The sequence below is a fragment of the Vombatus ursinus genome, unplaced genomic scaffold (assembly GCF_900497805.2).
Source record: "Vombatus ursinus unplaced genomic scaffold, bare-nosed wombat genome assembly UNPS02014926.1, whole genome shotgun sequence".
Lineage (NCBI taxonomy): Eukaryota > Metazoa > Chordata > Mammalia > Diprotodontia > Vombatidae > Vombatus > Vombatus ursinus.
The window spans coordinates 3547682-3568274 of record NW_020954704.1 but is presented as its reverse complement, the minus strand read 5'-3'; positions in this window follow the sequence as shown (position 1 = coordinate 3568274).

Here is a 20593-nt window from a genome sequence, read left to right as displayed (position 1 = left end):
GTTGCTACTGACAAGAAAGTGAAGTCAAGTGTACTGAAGATATCAGCAACTCCCAAAGCCAACAGCTATGTTCCAAGGCTGGACCCCTACTACTACCACCAAAGAGTCTGGCATTGTCAAAAGGTTCAACATAAGAAATAGACATGACTTTATGGAATAATATCAATGATATAGATGGAAATAACACTAAAGAGAATGTATTACCATTGCCTTTGCTGCTGCACCCTAAAGACTAATCTGACTTGTAACTGAAACCTCCTATATGTTTTTGCTCTCCCTACTGCAATATGAGAACCTTGAGAACAGGGATTGTTTCCTATTTGTATTCCTAGTACTAAGCACAGTGTTTCTCACATAATAAACTCTAAATAGATGATTTTTTCATTCAGTCATTGATGGACACAAAGCATTTAGGGCAAGGGAAGCAATCAACTGGAGAAAAAAATCTTTGTAACAAACATCTGTAAGGATATTATATCCAAGAGATACAATATAGGCAAATAACAGAACTATATACAACCAAAAACCAATCTTCAGTATATAAGTGGTCAAAAGATGATAATAAATAGTTCTCAAAAGAATTGTAAACTATCAATAACTATATGAAAGCATTTCATAATAAAATGCATATATTTATATTTATGTATATTTATAATAAAAGCTCCAAATTACTAATAATAAGAGAAATGCCAATCAAACCAACCCTGAGGTTTCACCTCATATCCAGAAAATCTGCAAAGATGACACAAGATGAGAATCATAAATGTTGGAAGGGTTGAGGAAAGATGTACACACAGTAGAGCTGGGAATGGATCAAACCATTTTAGAAACTGATTCGGAATTATTCAAAGAAAGTGACTAAAATGTACATATTCTTTGACCTAGAAATTCCACTGCTAGATATATAACACAAAGGAGGTCAACGACAAAAAGAAAGGTCCTATATGCACTAAAACATTTATAATAGCACTTTTGGCAATAGCAAAGAACTTGAAAAAATGTAGATACCCATCAGCTGAATGAAGCAGTCTTTGACTTTCCTCAAAAGATCAGGATGCTATGACAGCTGCCCGCTAATACAAGTAGACTTCATATCAGCTCTCACTCTGACTCGCCCTACCTCCAAGGAATTTGTGCTAACCTGGAGCTGGTAGAAGGAGGCTGATAAACCATATGGAGCTTAAAGGAAGCTAAGTATATAAGCCACATGATGTTGAGAGGGAACATACCAGCCCTGACAAGCACACAGATACGAGAATACCTCAGAAGCCACCAGGATGAACCACCACAGTGGAGGCTGAGAGAACAAATCCAAAGAAGGCACAGGTCTATCATGAAATTCTCTTCCACATATTCCAGAACTAGAGCCATGTCTTTAGATTATAGATGAGGATGTGGGGATGGACTGTATCAGCCAGAGGCAGCACCATACTTACTATAGCAGGGGTATGATACCCAAGCACTAACACATAAACACAAAGTCAGTTAAAGGCAGTGGAGTTGTGGGCTCAGACAATATTCCAAGGCTTCACTCTTATCCACCAGTAAAGATAACTGATTACAGGGATTATATATTTATAGATGAAAGGATCTTAAATAAGATCAGTTTAGTCTAACACTTCTATTTGTATAGATGATACTGTATATTATAGACACTATAAAGAATACTATACTGAATACTAAATATTTATATAAATGGTAGATGACTTGAACCCTGGAGAGGTAGAATAACTTGCCTAAGGTCATGCAGGTAATAAATGATAATGCTGGGATTCAAACCCAGGACTTCAAACTATATCCATATCCAGAACTCTTTCTACCATGTCTAGTCACATGAGGAGTGACTAGACTGTCAATAAATAGGAGAGGATTAAGGATGAGTGAAAATGTCAAACACAAATAGACCAATGAACATTTTTCAGGTTGAGTAATTTTGATCCCACTTCATTTTAAAAAGGCAAATAGTGGGATGAAGATTCAGGATAACCAAAATTTCTTTCTATTTTCAAACCGAGAGGAAATAACCCATTATTAAACCAGGGACATGTTAATGCAGTGATCCAACAATGTCAATTCATTATATGGAACACTAGATCAAGATTCAGGAAATTGTCAAAGTAGTTGATACTGATAAAATAAAAAAGTTGGCTATAAATTCCCTCATCCTCTACCACATTATCGATTGGTTAGCTTGCATTGCCACACTATATTTGAAGTTCTACTTGACCACAGAGGACAGGACTAGGACTAGTCAAAGTTATAAGGATACAGATTTCAGATCTACATAAGGAAAATTTTCTTGATAATTATAGGCTGTCCAAAAATGAACTGGGCATCAACATGTTAATCCTAATTGCCAGGATCTTACACAAGCATTTCCCAAGCAAACAAGAAAAGATCAAGAAGGACATAGATGTCAATGACTTTGTGATATAGTCATCATCACCCACACCCTCTGTGGTTCTCTATATCCAAAATATTAGGAGCTCACAGCACAGAATAATACACAAAACTTCCCCAGGGAAGAACACAACACGGTAGAACAGACAAAGCCACCCAGGAACCCCAGATGCCCAGTTAACGCTCGTCCACCTTGAAGAATTCTAACTTATCTCTTTTATGGTCAATCAGGAAAAGAACCACCATATTGGGCCCATCTAATACATAAGCCCAGGGTCTTGACTTCTGCATCATTTCTTTTCCTGACTGCAAACAGACTCAGGGAGAGAGGCTTCACTGCTTAGAGCTATTATTTATCGGTAGTTCTTCCCTCTGGTCCCTTGACTCAATTCTTGTTGATACTTTAACATTGTAATAATATACACCTTTGGTAAATGAGTTCTCCATTACTGAAGGTCTTCAAGTAGAAGTTGGATGACCACTTGTCTGACATATTAAAGAGGAGGATCATGATCCAAGTAGAGAGGGCATTACATTGATAAAACTTGCATCTTCTCTCCCAAGTGTACCATGCCATTAGAATGGAGTGAGTTTTAAAAAATTTATATTTATATCAGCTGGTTAATAAAATAACCACCAGACCTTTACATTCATTAAACAATCAATTTTTTTTTAAATTCTTTAAGCATCTAACCAGACCTGTAGCTTTGTTCTAGCTGCTTACATTGCTGCTCTCTAGTTCTATTATTATTTTTTTGGAACAGCTCAATTTCAAAAATTCAACAAGCATTTACTAAGCATCTACTATGTTCTGGGCATTGTGTTAGTCTCTAGGAGAGCCTAAAGGAAACAGTCCTTACCTTAAGAAACTTACATTCTACTTGCGGGATAAATATATCCTTTTTTTTTTTTTTTTGGCTCAAAACTGTGGTTTCATCAGTATAAGCTCATTAGTGAGGAAAGTCCTCCTACCAGTACAGTTTCATATTGGTCCTACAACTTCCTTTTAGAGTTGCCAGGGGACTCTGAGGTTAAGTAACTTGTCAAGGGTCACACAGTCAGTCTGCACCAGAAATGGAACTTGAATGTAGGTCATACCTGCTCCAACACTGGCTCTTTATTCATTAGGCCACACTACCTCTACATACACAGAGATAAGGAAATCATATATATACATATATATGTATATATATATATGGTAATTTAAGGCTAGGAGAAAAGAAGTCATGAAAAAGTCACAATCTGCTCCAGTTGAAGGAATTTCCACACTGATAAAATTATTTAGGTGCAAGGAATTAGACTAGGTCTTATGGTTCATGCACTTTACATTTTCAAGTTAGATATAAGTTTAATTTAGTATTTTGAAATATAGGAAATTGAAATCATAATTTGTCCATTTTTTCCTTAGTAGTTAAGCAGATCCATTTTAAAAATTAGGGTTTGAACTGTAATCTCCATTTGTCTTTGTTTCATTCACAAGTAAAAAGAAGATCCATGGTGAGATGGAAACAGGAAGCTTTTGAAGGGTTTAAAAATCTCTGCTCCGATAGAGAAAGGATTAGAAAATATTTAGACTTAAACCTTTTCATAAACAGAGTCTTAAATTTCTCTTTGTGCTCTAAGCTATAAAAGGCTCAAAGAATATAGTTGGGAACTAATTGGCTTTGTTCTAAATTGTGGCTAGAAGCGTCCATGTCTAGAAACGGAGACTGCTACTATCATGTGCCTGTTAGGCTCTGGCTTCATGAACAACAATTCTTTCCTGTGCTGAAATTTAAAGTGCTACTGCCCTCTTCAGGGGTTCATAGTTTTCATATTTTGGGTGTACTTACACAAAAATTGGAAAAATCTTGACAGCTTTCTCCATGTTGCTCTGTACTACAAGTAGAAACTAAACTTTTAACATGGGAGCATCTAACATGTCTATTACAATATGGACTAGTGCTCCAAATCTTCCTTAAGACATTTGTCTGGGGTGGGGGGGATGGGGAAGTTCAGCTTTGTAAATGAAAAAACCTTCCTTTTTAAGGGCCTTAAGGATTGAGTTAAGATTCAGAGCCCCAAGCAATCCTTCTTGAAAATCTTGATTCTAGAAGTTCTTAAATCTTCTTAGGGCTACAAATAGCTACTTATCACCTTCTCATCCCTTCTCTTTCCTTCCCTTCTTTGCCTTCCCCTCTCTACCTTCCTGCCTTCCTCCCTCTCTCCTTCCCTCCCTTTTTTCCTTCCTTCCTGTTTTCCTCACTGCCTCTTCTTTCTCTCTATCCTCCTCTCTTTCCTCTTCCTTTGAGTTCACACTATGTGCAAGGCTGCAAGGCGCTATGCTAAAGGTTTTGAATTATGATCTCCCTAATTTATCTGGCAAAATTATACAATACCTGGGGGAAATTATGCTTGATCTGAAATTTGGCTTAAAGCAAGGAAAGGTGCTAAATAAAAATGGTGGTGAGTGGGGTGGGGTGGGGAGTGGCATGGGAAGTAGAGAAGTACATAGAAACTCAACTTTGTTGGCCTTTTCATGTTCAAAGCCCTCAGCTGTTATTATCTAGCAAAAGATTTGGTGAAGTTTTTATGGGCTTGTACAATGTTTATAACCTAGAGATAGTTTAGTCCAATTTTACAAAGTAGCTCAAGGCAATTGTTTCAGGTGAAAGGAAAAGGCATATGTGAATACATCTGATAGCAGTGGTATTTCTAGGTAGATATGGGTTATAATTGTCTTTCTCATTTACTTCCCATCTCTTCCACGTCCGACTGGTTCAAGTCCTGAAATGTGAAAATAAATGAGCCCTTATAAATTTTACCATCTTGGTTTATTGGTTATGTTATTTTTATTTCTGGTTCCTGGAGTCTATAACCTTGGATTCAGTTGCTAGGGTAAATCTGACCATGTTTAAATCACCTTGCCCTTGCCACTCTGCTTTTTGCTTTCTGCAGTATTTTAAATTGTTTCAGTTAGAAGCTGACACATGAAGCCACCTTCTAGGCATAATGTGCTTGGAAGCTTCTATGTACAACTCCACAGCAGCTTGCAATTTAATGACCTAGTCTTAAGAATACTACAAAATGTGGTTTCAAGGAACTGAAATCCCATTATATCCATCCTGCACTTGAGAAATGGACTTCATCTCAGATCTTTCAGGCCTTCACTTGAAGGATTAAAATAATGACCAGGTCTTTACATTCAATAAATAATCAATTCTTTAAGAATCTAACCAGAATTGTAGTTTTGTTCTATCAAGAATCCATTAATATTAACATTAAATTGGAGGCAGACCACTGGAAAGCCCAGAAAGAAAGGAAGCTAGTAGAGAAGGTAGAATTTACTCAACTAAAGAACTCTCCATCTAAGCACAGCTTTTCTCCTACCTTAAATGGAGAAGTTGGAAATGGAAGATTTCTTAGTCACTGGTGCAGGAGGGTAGAATATGCTGGTCACCATGAGTTAAATACCTTTGTGCTTCTTCTCTACGATCCCCATACTTTCCAGTCACAATTTGTTCTGGCCATCACCTTCTGTTGCTCATGTTTTGGTAAATCCATATGCCATATCCAAGTGGCTACCTCAGACTAGGGGAGCTAGGAGCTCCTTGCTCAGGTGCTACAGGTTCCAGAACCGTAAGTATTTCTCTCTACTCTTTCCATGTGTTTCTGTTCTTTTATTCCTTCATTTCTTTTTGTTTCTTTTTTAATTAATTAATTCATTTATTTTTAGCTTTCAATATTCACTTCCATAAGATTTTGAGTTTTAAATTTTCTCCCTCTCTTCCCCTCCCCCCAACTGAAGGCAGCATGCAATTTGATATAGATCTACATATCTACAATCTGATATGCTCTACATATACATTTATATTAAATGTATTTTCACATTAGTCATGTTGTAAAGAAGAATTAGGACTAATGGGAAGAACCTTGAGAAAGAAGAAACAAAGAAAAAAAGAAAAAAAGAAGGAGCAAATAATATGCTTCAATCTGCATTCAGATTCCATAGTTCTTTTTCTGGATGTGGACAGCATTTTCCATCATGAGTCTTTTGGAGTTGTCTGGATCCTCACATTGCTAAGAAGAGATAAGATAACTTTATCAAAGTTATTCATCACACAATGTGGCTGTTACTGTGTATAATATTCTCCTGGTTCAATTCACTTCATTCAGCATCAGTTCATATAAGTCTTACCAGGTTTTTCTGAAGTCTACCTGCTCATAATTTCTTATAGCACAATAGTATTCCATTGCATTCACATACCACAAATTGTTCAGCCATTTCCCAACTTATGGGCATCCCCTCAACTTCCAATTCTTTGCCAACACAAAAAGCTGCTATAAACATTTTTGTACAACTTTTCCCAGTTGTATGATATCTTTGGGATACAGACCTAGAAGTGGTATTGCTGAGTCAAAGGGTACATGCATTTTTATAACCCTTTGGGAATAGTTCCAAACTGCTCTCCAGATCTCTAGATCACTTCACAACTCCACCAACAATGCATTCGTGTTCCAATTTTCCCACATCTTCTCCAACAGTTATCATTTTCCTGTTTTGTCATGTTAGCCAATCTGATAGTTGTGATGTGGTACTTCAGAGCTGTTTTGATTTGCATTTCTCTAATCAATAATGATTTAGAGCATTTTTTTCATATGACTATAGATAGCTTTCATTTCTTCATCTGAAAACTGCCTATTCATATCCTTTGACCATTTATCAATTTAATGTAATCAAAATTACCCATTTTGCATTTCATAATGTTGTCTATCTCTTGTTTGGTCATAAATTCTTCTATTCTCCATAAATATAACAGGTAAACTATTCCTTGCTCTCCTAGTTGGCTTACGGTATCAGCTTTTATATCTAAATCATATACCCATTTTGAGTTTATTTTGGTATAAGGTGTAAGATGTTGGTCTATGCCTAGCTTCTGCCATACTATTTTCCAGTTTTCCCAGCAGTTTTTGTCAAATAGTGAGTTCTTATCCCAGAAGCTGGAGTCTTCGGGATTTATCAAACAGTAAATTACTATAGTCATTGACTGTTGTGTCTTGTATACCTAACCTATACACTGATCGACCACTCTAATTCTTAGCCAGTAGCAAGTAGTTTTGATGATTGCTACTTTATGATACAATTTAAGATCTGGAATGACTAGGCCACCTTCCCTAGCATTTCTTTTCATTAATTCCGTGGATGTTCTGGACCTTTTTTTTTCCAGCTGAATTTTGTTATTATTTTTTTAGCTCCATAAAATAATTTTTAGTAGTTTGATTGGTATGGCACCGGATAAGTAAATTAATTTAGGTAGAATTGTCATTTTTATTATATTAGCTTGGCCTACCCATGAGCAATGGATGTTTTCCCAATTATTTAGATCTGACATTATTTGTGTGAGAAGTGTTCTGTAATTATGTTCATATAATTCCTGGGTTTGTTTTGGCAGGTAGACTCCCAAATATTTATAACATCTTCAATAACTTTAAATGGAATTTCTTTTTCTATCTCTTGCTGTTTGACTTTGTTAGTAAAATGTAGAAATGCTGATGATTTATGTGGGTTTATTTTATATTCTGCAACTTTGCTAAAGTTGTTAATTATTTCCATTAGTTTTTTAGCTGATTCTCTAAGTATACCATCATATCATCTGCAAAAAGTGATAATTTTGTTTCCTAATTACCTATTCTAATTCCTTCAATTTCTTTTTCTTCTCTTATTGCTAAAACTAATTTCTAGTGCCATATTGAATAACAGTGGTGATAATGGACATCATTGTTTCACCTCTGATCTTATTGGAAATGCTTCTAGCTTATCCCCATTACATAAAATGCTTGCTGATGGTTTTAGGTAGATGCTACTTACCATTTTAAGAAAGATTCCATTTATTCCTATGCTCTCCAGTGTTTTTAGTAGGAATGGGTGTTGTGTTTTGTCAAAAGCTTTTTCTGCATCTATTGAGATAATAATATGGTTTAAATTAGTTTTGTTGTTGATATGGTCAATTATGCTGATAGTTTTCCTAATATTGAACTACCCCTGCATTCCTGGTATAAATCCTACCTGGTCATAGTGTGTTATTCTCGTGATAAGTTGCTATAATCTCTTAGCTAATATTACATTTAAAATTTTTTGCATCTATATTCATTAGGGAAACTGGTCTATAATTTTCATTCTCTTTTTTGACTCTTCCTAGTTTAGGGATTAGTACCATATTTGTATTAGGTAGGACTCCTTCTTTGCCTATTTTCCCAAATAGTTTATGTAGTATTGGAATCAATTATTCATTAAAGTTTGATAGAATTCACTTGTAAATCCATCTGGCCCTGGAAATTTTTTCTTAGGGAGTTCATTGATGGCTTGTTCAATTTCTTTTTCTGAAATGAGGCTATTTAAATATTTTATTTCCTCTTCCATTAATCTGGGATATTTATATTTTTGGAAATATTCATCCATTTCACTAAGATTGTCAAATTTATTATCATACAGTTGGGCAAAATAGCTCCTAATTATTCTTTTAATTTCCTCTTCCTTGGTGGTAGATTCACCTTTTTTCATTTTTGATACTAGTAATTTGGTTTTCTTCTTTCTTTTTTTAATTAAATTAACCAAAGTTTTATCTATTTTATTGTTTTTTTTCATAAAACCAGCTTTTAGTTTTATTTATTAGTTCAATAGTTTTCTTAATTTCAATTTTATTAATTTCTCCTTTGGTTTTCAGTATTTCTAATTTGGTGTTTAATTTAGGATTTTTAATTTGTTCTTTTTCTAGTTTTTTTTTTTAGTTGCATGCCCAATTCATTGATCTCCTCTTTCTCTATTTTATTCATGTAAGCATTTAGAGGTATAAAACTTCCCCTAAGAGCCACTTTCACTGCATCCCATAAATTTTGGTATGTTGTCTCATTATTGTCATTGTCTTAGATGAAGTTATTGATTGTTTCTATGACTTGTTGTTTGACCCACTCACTCTTTAGGATTAGGTTATTTAGTTTCCAATTAATTTTAGTCTATCTTTCCATGGCCCTTTATAACATGTAACTTTTAGTGCATCGTGATCTGAAAAGGATGCATTTAATATTTCTCCCTTACTCTATTGGATTGTGAGGTTTTTATGCCTTAGTACATGGTCATTTTTCATGTAGGTGCCATGTACCGCTAAGGAAAAGGTATATTTTTTTTATCCCCATTCAATTTTCTCCAGAGGTCTACCATAGCTAACTTTTCTAAAATCCTATTCACTTCCTTAACTTCTTTCTTGTTTATTTTGTCATTAGATTTATCTAGTTCTGAGAGGGGGAAATTGAGGTTCCCCACCAGTATAGTTTTGCCATCTATTTCTTCCTGTAACTCCCTAAACTTCTCCTCTAAGAATTTGGATGTTATACCACTTGGTGCATATAGGTTTACTATTTATATTACTTCATTGTCTGTGGTACCTTTTAGCAGGATGTATTTTCCTTCCATATCTCTTTTAATTAGATCAATTTTTGCTTTTGCTTTGTCTGAGATCAGGATTACTACCTCTGCTTTTTTACTTCAGTTGAAGCATAATATATTCTGCTCCAGGCTTTTACCTTTACTCTGTGTGTGTCCCTCTGCTTCAAATGTGTTTCTTGTAAACAACATATTGTAGGATTATGTTTTTTAATCCTCTCTGTTATCTGCTTCCATTTTACGGAAGAGTTCATCCCATTCACATTCACAGTGATAATTACTATCTGTGTCTTTCTCTCCATCCTATTTCCTCCCCCCTCCCCCATTTATGCTTTTCTTTCTCCTTTCTCCCTTCCCCTCTTCACTATAGTTTTGCTTTTGACCACTGCCTCCCTCAGTCTGCCCTCCCTTCTATCAGCCCCCTCCCTTATCTTCCCCTTTTCCCTTACTGCTTCTTCCTTCCCTTCTATCCACCCCCTACCTTTTCTTTTCCCTTTCCTCTCCTACTTCCTATAAAGTAAATTAGATTTCTATACCTAACTGATTATGTTATTCCCTCTTTGAGCCAAATCTGATGAAAGTAAAGTTCAAATAATGCTAATCTCTCTCCCTTCTTTCCCTCTACTGTTAATAGGTCTTTGTGCCTCTTCCTGTGATATAATTTACCCTTTTCTGCTTCCTCCTTTCCTCTTCTCCCAGTACAATCCCTTTTCACCACTTAATTAGATGTTTTATCATCACATCAAAGTCAATTTATACCCATGCCCTCTCTCTATGTATACCTTTTCTAAATATTGTAATGAAGATACTGTCCTCAAGGATTATAAGTATCCTTTCCTCTTATAGGGATGTAAACAGTTTGCCCTTATTAATAACATATTTTTTCCTTCCTGTTTACCTTTTTATGCCTCTCTTGAGTTCTGTATTTGAAGATCACATTTTCTGTCGAGTTCTGGTCTTTTTATCAGGAAGGTTTGGAAGTCCCCCATTTCATTGAATGTTCATCTCCTCCCCTGAAAGATTACGCTCAGTTTCACTGGGTAGTCGATCATTGGTTGTAATCCAAGCTCCTTTGCCTTAATAAATATAATATTCCATGGCCTCTGATCTTTTAATGTAGAAGCTGCAAGGTCCTGTGTAATCCCAGCTGTGGTTCCATAATATTTAAATTGTTTTTTTCTGGTTCCTTGCAGTATTTTCTCTTTGATGTGATAATTTTGGAATTTGGTTACAATATTCCTTGGCATTTTCAATTTGGCATCTCTTTCGTGAGGTGATCAGTGAATTCTTATGATAACTATTTTATCCTCTGGTTCTAGGACCTCAGGGCAGCTGTCCTTGATGATTTCTTGAAAGATGCTGTTCAGGCTCTTTTCTTTCATCATGGCTTTCAGGTAGACCAATAATTTTAAATTATCTCTCCTGGATCTGTTTTCCAGATCTGTTGTTTTTCCAATGAGATAGTTTATATTTTCTTTTATTTTTTCATTCTTTTGATTTTATTTGACTGAGTCTTGATGCCTCATACAGTCATTAGCCTCCAATTGGCCAATTCTAATTTTTAGCAAAATTGTTTTCTTCAATTAGGTTTTGGATTTGTTCCTTTTCCATTTGGCCAATTCTATTTTTAAAGAGTTGTTTTCAGAGGGGAGCAGAGCCAAGCCAAGATGGCAGAGGGAAAGCAGTGACCTGCTTGAGCTCTCCCCCAAACCCCCCAAATATCTATAAAAAAATGACTCTAAACAAATTTTAAAGCAGCAGAACCCACTAAAAGACAGAGTGAAACAAATTTCCAGCCCAAGACAGCCTGGATGGTTGATTGGAAAGGTATATCGCGCTGGGTGGGGAGAGGAGCGCAGCGTGGCGTGGGTGCGCAGGCCGTAGAGACCCTGGAGCAGGCCTCAGAGGACTGAATCGCAGGCAGCTGTGGCAGTTTCCAGACTTCTCAACCCACCCACAAATGCCAAAGACAACTTAGAAGGTCAGTGGGAAAAGTCTGTGACTGCGGTTAAAGAAGGAGCTAGGTCTCAGCCGCAAGTCCCGAGCGCAACTTCTGGGGCAGCGGCTGCCTCCTGAGCTTCTAGCCCACAGACGGAGGGGGAATCAAGTGGCTTATCAGAGTGGGATTGCAAGGATCTCTTTGCCAGTGCTGAGGCAGGAATCTCTTGCTTTGCCCGTGCTTATATCTGGGTCACAGTTCTGAGGGGTGGTCCTGGGGCGAGGAGGAGCGCTGATGTGGTGGAGCTTGTTGTGGCAGTGGAGAAGAAATACCTCGCCCCTTATCATACCACCTTGAAAGAACTGAAAATTTACAGGTCCCTAGAAGTAGCTCTGAAAACAGCTGCACAAAACCGTGAAGCTTGGGACAGTACATTCTCCACACTGGAAGCATACTCTTACCTTAACAAAGAGTTTAAATCTCAAGTGAGTGGCTGGGATCATGAGTAACCAGTGCAAAAAGAGTTAGACTATATTATCTTACTTTGGTGACAACGAAGATCAAAACATACAACCAGAAGAAGACAATAAAGTCAAAGCTTCTACATCCAAAGCCTCCAAGAAAAATATGAATCAGTCCCAGGCTTTGGAAGGGCTCAAAAGGGATTTTGAGAATCAAATAAGAGAAGAAGAGCAAAAACTGGGAAGAGAAATGAGAGTGATGCAAGAAAATTATGAAAAACAAGTCAACAACTTGCTAAAGGAGACCCAAAAAAATACTGAAGAAAATAACACCTTAAAAAATAGCCTAACCCAAATGGCAAAAGAGGTCCAAAAAGCCAATGAGGAGAAGAATGCCCTAAAAAGCAAAATTGGACAAATGGAAAAGGAAGTCCAAAAGATTACTGAAGAAAATACTTCCTTAAAAATTAGAATAGAGCAATTGGAAGCTAGTGACTTTATGAGAAATCAAGACACTGTAAAACAAATCCAAAAGAATGAAAAAATAGAAAACAATGTGAAATATCTCGTTGGAAAAACAACTGACCTGGAAAATAGATCCAGGAGAGAGAATTTAAAAATTATCGGACTATCTGAAAGCCATGATCAAAAAAAAAAAAAGAGCCTAGACATCATCTTTCAAGAAATTATCAAGGAAAACTGCCCTGATATTTTAGAACCAGAGGGCAAAATAGAAATTGAAAAAATCCACCAATCACCTCCTGAAAGAGATCCCCAAAGGAAAACTCCTAGGAATATTGTAGCCAAATTCCAGAGCTCCCAGGTCAAGGAGAAAATATTACAAGCAGCCAGAAGGAAACAACTCAAGTATTGTGGAAACACAATCAGGATAACACAAGATTTAGCAGCTTCTACATTAAGGGACCACTGGGCATGGAATATAATATTCTGGAAGGCAAAGGAGATAGGATTACAACCAAGAATCACCCACCCAGCAAAACTGAGTATAATCCTTCAGGAGAAAAAAAAATGGTCATTCAGTGACATAGAGGACTTTCAAGCATTCTTTATGAAAAGACCAGAGCTGAATAGAAAATTTGACTTTCAAATACAAGACTCAAGTGGAACATGAAGAGGTAAACAGGAAAGAGAAATCAGAAGAGACTTATTAAGGTTGAACTGTTTATATTCCTGCATGGAAAGATGATATTTGTAACTCATGAGACCTTTGTCAGTATTAGGGTAGCTGGAGGGAAAAAAAATTATATGTATGTATATATATGGATAGATAGATAGATAGATAGAGGGCACAGGGTGATTTGAAGATGAAGGGATCATATCTGGAGAATAAAATTAAGGAGTGAGAGAGGATTATACTAGAAGAAGGAGAAAGGGAGAAGTACAGTGGGGTAAGCCATCTCACAAAAAAAAAACAGAAAAGAAAAGGCTTTTGCAGTGGAGGGAAAACGGGGAAGGTGAGAGGGAATGAGCGAATCTTATTCTCATAGGATTGACTTAAGGAGGGAATAACATACATACTCAATTGGGTATGGAAATCTGTCTTACCCTACTGGAAAATAGGGAGGGGAAGGGGACAAAAGAGTAGGGGGATGATAGAGAGGAGGGCAGATTGGGAAAGGGGGTAATCAGAAGCAAATGCTTCTGAGGAGGGACAGGGTCAAAAGAAAGAATAGAATAAATGGGGGGGGATTAATAGGATTAAGGGAAATAGAGTTAGTTTTTCACAGCATGTCTACTATGGAAGTGTTTTGCATAACTGCACATGTATAACCTATATTGAGTTGTTTGCTTTTTCAATGAGGGTGGGTGGGGAGGGAGGAAGGGAGAAAATCTGGAACCCAAAGTTTTAAAAACACATGTTTAAAAAAAATGTTTTCACATGCAATTGGGAAATAAGAAATACAGGGAATGGGGTGCAGAAATCTATCCTGCCCTACAGGAAAATTGAAGAGGAAGGGGATAAGAGAAGTGGGGGAGAGATAGAAGGGAAGGCAGACTAGGGGAAGGAGTATTCAGAATGCATGCCATCTTGGGGTGGGGGGAGGGGCAAGATGGGGTGAAAATTTGGAACTCAAAATCTTGTGGAAGTAAATGTTGAAAACTAAAAATAAAGAAGTAAATAAAAAAAAATTAAGAGTTGTTTTCTATAGTCAATTTTTGTCCTTCATTTTCCAAGTTATTGATTCTCTCTTGCATACCTCTCATTTCTTTTCCCAATTTTTCTTCTACCTCTCTTATTTGACTTTTAAAATCCTTCTTGAGTTCTTCCAAGAAGACTGGTTGGAGAACAGTTCATATTTCCCTTTGAGGTTTCAGGTATGGGTATATTGACAATGTTGTCCTCTTCTGAATTTGTGCCTTGATCTTCCCTATCCCCATAGTAAAAATCTATGGTCATTGTTTGTTTCTGCTTTTTGCTCATGATCTTTGCCTATTTCCTGACTTTTAAAGTTGAGCTCTCCTGCTGGAGCCCAGGAGTCACTGACCCAAGCGTCTCGTGCTGGGGGCCACGGACCTGGTCACTGGCTTTGTGTGCTGGTGCCTCAGGTGCCAGCAAGTGGTAGCTATAATGGTCTGGCAGTTTACCTGGTGCTAAGCTGGGGTTAGCAACACTGAAGCTCTTGGCAGGGGGAGTCTGGCCCCAAAGGATGCCTGCCCACTCGAGATGTTTTGGCTTATTCACCAGAGGACACCTGCCTGCCTGCAGTTGTGCCTCCTAGACTTCTGCTTCCTGGAGTTGTGCTGAAGCACCAAGAGGTTTGGCTGCTGGAGGATGCCTGCCCACCAGCGCGCCTAGTGGTTTTCTGAGCTGGAGTCTATTTTTCCCCAGCCTATGCCAAGGCACTTGGGGGTCCTAGTGTTGGGGCTTGCCTGCTCCACAACCCTGGGACTCAGGATCTCCCCCTGGTTTGCTGAGGTGTGGCTTGCCACTGGTTTGCTGGGATGCCTCCCATCCTGTATTATTCCCCTCCACCAAGAGTGACCTTTCTTATTAATCCCCCGGCTTCCCAAGCTATAAGACTGCTGCACCCTGTCTTTCTGCTGGCACATCTGTTCCAGGGTTTTTCCTGGGGTGATATTTTCTGGGCTTTCAGAGGTCAATAAGGAAGAGTGAAAGCAACTTACTTTAATACATCATCTTGGCTCCCAGAAGCCCTAAATCTACTCCTTCATTTCTTAACGTCATTGCTATCACCTGCCTCCTTCGTCATTTTTTACCAAACCAATTTGGACGACACTGAAGCCAACTAGACATACCCCAAAACTGCTGATCGTGGTGTGTACGTTTGTGTTTTGGTTTGTGTGTGTGTGTGTGTGTGTGTGTGTGTGTGTGTGTGTGTGCATTGGGGGGTAGGAGTGGAGGATGAGACTTAAAGGGTGATTCAATTCAAGTCAGCAAGTATTTATTGAATATCTGCTATGTTCCTGGCACTGGGGCTACAAAGACAGAAAAGAAGCAGTACATGTCTTCAAGGACCTTATATTCTACTTGGGAAAACAACATGCACACAGATAAGTAAATCCTGTTACTTCTACCTCCACAACATCTCTCATAGATGTCCCCTTATCTCCAATCACACAGTCAGCACCTGAGTACAGATCTTCATCGTCTCTCAACTGGGCTACAGCAATAGCTTTCTAAGTGGTCACTCTGTCTCAAGTATCTTCCCACTCCAATCCAACCTTCACTTAGCTGCTAGTGATCTTCTAAAGGGAAGATTGGTATTCATCTACTCAATGAACTCCATTGGCTCCTAATTACCTTCAGGATGGAAGATAACTTCCCCTGTTTGGCACTTAAAATTCTTCACAACCTGGCCTCTTCCTTCTGTAGCCCTCAGTACCTTCTAAGTACTACACACTTGGCTCATTAGCCTAACTGGCACCTGCACTGGTTCATAGAGGTTACCTCACTACAACTTCCCTCAGGGTTCTAGGATTAAACCTGAGGGAGGGGTTAGGGTTTCTAGTACTGTTGCTCACAAGCCCCACCCAGTGTGTTCCACATTATCAATCAACCAATACAACTCTATTAGCTTTCAGAAAAGTTTTACTGAGAAGATATAACAAGAGTAGTTACAAAACAGTCCTCTCAAATGTGCATACATAAGAAAATAATGGTATTAAATGTGAAGTACAAACATAATGAAACACATGTGTAGAAAACAATATGTTAAAGGGGTGACTCACAGCTATGAATTTTAGTTACTGGATATCCTTTTTACCTTTTGTAGAGTCCTTATGAAATTCTGCTTAGGTGGAACTCTGCTGGCCCTAAGTTCCGGTGTTTCTCTAGAGTCCCTACTCATCCTTTCTATCCATTACAAGGGGTCACAATCCAAGAAGCTTCTACTGACCTTGAGGGACTCTTTCCACCTTAATCTAACAGGCTATTCCTATCATCAGTCATTACCACACTGGCAAATTCTGGGGCCAACTCTGTTTGCTGGTAGAACCTCTAATGGCTCTGATGTATCTTGTAGTCACTTATTCATCTGAGATAAAGAAAGAATAAACACAAAAGAAACAACATCGAAATGTGCCCAATGTCAGCTATGTGGTACAGTGGAAAGAGTACTGGACCCAGAATCAAAAAGACTTGATCTCAAATCCAGCTTCAGATACTTAGTAGCTATGTGACCTTGGACAAGTCACTTAGCCTCTGTCTGTCTCCGTTTTCTCAACTGTAAAATGAAGATAATAATAGCACTTACCTCCCAAGGTTGTTGTAAAGATCGATAAGATTGAGCACCAGCCCTGGAGTCAGGAGGACCTGAGTTCAAATTCAGTCTCAGACACTTATTACCTGTGTGACCCTTGGTAAATCACTTAAACCTGCTTGCCTACACACACACACACACACACACACACACACACACACACACACACATACACACACACAAGATTGAAGCCAGATTATGAAGGACTTTAAATGCTGAGCAGAGGGATTCATAGGTTTATTCTGGAAGTAACAGGGAACCACTGCTTCTAGTTTCTCCCTCTTCCAATCTACCCTGCCTGTGCTGTCAGATTAATCTTTCTAATATTGCTTTGATCACATCACTCTCCTGCTCAAAAGCCTTCAATGACTCCCTACTCTTTGTGATTTCTTTGGCCTGGTACTCAAGGCTTCCGCATCCACACCTATACACATATGATCTATTAATCAACTAGCATGGGGGGCGGGGGGGAACCTGCAGTCTCAAGGCCACATGTGGCCCTCTAGGTCCTCAACTGCTTCCCTTTGCCTAAATCCAAACTTCCCCTTAATAAAAGGATTTGTTCTGTAAAACTTGGACTCAGTCAAAAGGTCACACTCAAGGATCTATAAGGCCACATGTGACTTCAAGGCAGCAGATTCCCCACCCCTGAACTAGCATCTATTAAGATTACATAATCTTCCTCCAAATTACTTCACCTTACACATTCCCTTAAACAAATTCTCTGACAACCCAACAATGTGCTGATTACTTATCAAACATATGAAATAATATTTTGCTCTGAACCCTTTTTCACATTACTTCACATTCCTACATATACATTGATCTCTTCTATTTTTCTATTAAGCTTTTTTTAACCCCTCCTATCCCACAGTGATTTTTCTGCCCTCTGAAGTCTCTATGACATGTACTGTTTGTGGCATTCATTTGACCCTAGACATATGTTGTCTTGTATTTTAATTCTGGCTTTAGTAAATTAAACAACTTCTGTAAACACGTATTAAACACCTACTATCTGAAAGACACTATGCTAGGAATGAGCATATAAAGCCATAAATAAAACAGTCCAATCCTTTAAGCAGCTTATCTCCTTTTGGGTGAGTGATAGGAGGATATAACATGTAAACAGGAAGGAAAAAACACTAATAACTTGGATATTCAAAAAAGAAAGTAGCACTTGAGTTATGTGGTGTTGTTTTTTTTTCTAGGTTAGGGATTCTATGAGGTGGAAAGTAGGAAAAAATGAAATTGCAAGCATGGTGGATGACCTGTGCAAAGGCATGGAGGTGGGAGATAGGATATCTTGTGTAGAGAACAGGTAGCAGGCCAGTTTGACTGGAACAGAGACTGCATGAAGGGAAATAATGTGAAGTAAGACTGGAAAGATAGGTGGGAGTCATGCTGTGGAAGGTTTTATTTTTGAAAACTTTTTTTACTATCTTTTAAAAAAAAAATCTTCATGTATGTTTTTATGATACCTTCCAAATATGTCCATTTCCCATCCAAAGAGATATTTAACAACAAAAAAAAAGGAAAAAGTAGTTCAGAAAAACTAACTAACCCACCAATTAAGTTTAAAGTGCTCTCATCAAAAAGGGGAAGGAGGTGCATTTTTATCTCTGCTTTGGGTCAAAACTTAGTCATTATAATTACAGTGTTCAGTTTTCATTTTTGTTGTTATTTAACATTGTTGTAGTCATTGTATATATTGCTTTCCCTTTTCTACTTGCTTCACTTTGCATCATCATTCATGTTTTCTACAGTTTGATTGGATTCTTCACATTTATTATTTCTCACAATGAAGTAATATTGCATTTCATTCATGTAGAGGTAGTAAGTTGTAAGTTTCTGGTGGCCTCTTTAAGCCCTCAGAGACCAGCTGACAGACAAGGTTTAAAAGTAGCCTAGTCTGAGGCCAGAATATCTTCCCTGCGGTGGTTGATGGTCTTGGGGAGGAGGACATCCTACTCAGGCAGCAGAACAAGAACCCTCTTTGCCACAGTGGGAGGGAAACTCAGTACACTGCAAGGTGAGCAGACAAAAAAGTGATTGACAGAGTTCTTCTGAAAATAAATAATCTGTCATTAAGAGTATGGGCCCTGAGCTAATGACTCATACTCCCATTCCCTGAGATATTTCTCTCCAGTGCTTCCTCAGTCATACTGCCAGTTATGTATCTTTTATTCATTAATTCATTCATTTTTATTTATTTGTTTGTTTGCTTATTTGTCTATTAGCTTAGAACCATACACATTTGTTTAGCTATTTCCCAATCAATGGGCATTATGACAAAAAGTGTTGCTATGAATATTTTTATGTATATGGGACCTTACTTTCTATCTTCGACCTCTTTGAATTATATGTCTAGCAGTGAGATCTCTAGGTCAATGTATATGTCAGACATTTTCTTAATATAGTTCCAAATTTCTTTCTGGATTGTTAGGAGAAATTGACAGCCTGACCAATAGCATGTTTGTATACCCATCCTTCCACAACTCTGCCAACACTGACTATTCTCACCTTCTGTTATCTTTGCCAATTTGCTGGGAATGAGGAAAAACCTTAGAGTTATTTTGATGTGTATTTCTCTTATTAGTCATTGAGGGTTTTCTTTTACAATTCTTTTAAGAAATATTTGTTCATATCGTTTGAACTTTTATCCATTAAAGAATGTGTGAAGGATTGTATATAACTGGACATACTTGTTTAAAATTATAGAAACTAAATCATAAGCTCCCAGAGATCAGGCATTATGGCTTATAATTCTTTATACCCCCTATAGTTATGCATAGAGTAAATGTTAAATAATTTTTGTTGGTTATGTTGACCTTAACTTTTACTGATATTTTCCTTCTTTTAAGGCCTTCTCTCCGAAAACCAATCTTTCTTTCACATCATCTTACAAACCAGGAAAACTTCTGCCACTTTTCCTGTTTTAAAAGTAAGAATATATGAAAATGTTCCCTTTATCTAATAAATGCATTACAAAGAAGAGAATGAGCCATTTACCTCCTATCTACTTTCAAAAGTTTAGTCTATTATCTCCTTCAAAATGACATGTGAATTTCTTTCCTTCTTTGTAGATTTTGCTCACTGCTGTTCACCTCTTCCACTAATATGAATCCCACCCATTCTTCAAAGCTAAATTCCCCTCTCATATCTTCTATGAAAACTTCCTAGACCATCCCAGTCTAAAGTGATATCTCCCTTCTTTCAACTTCTATAGCACTCATTGACCTGATTGTATTGTCTATAATTGTTTTACTTGTTTTCCCAATAAAGCCATCATCTTCCTTATCTTTCATTTGTCTCTTTATCTATGGCAAATAAGATAATGCTAGGTACACTCAGTAAATCTTTATTGACTGATTAATTTATACTCAGTTGTGTCTAAATACAGCATTTTTAATCTACATGAAATCAGGCTGTTAGATGAAAAGTGATTTATTTGCTGAAGTTTGCCTACAGCAGATGACAGAAAATATATATACAAGTCATTGCAAAAGGTGGTGTGAACTTGATCCTCTGACAGAAAACAGAAAACTTCTAATGAAAAGGAAGAGGGGAGAAGAGAAGGAGAAGAAGGTGAAGGAACAGGAGGAAGAGGAAGAGGAGGAGGAGGAGGGAGGAA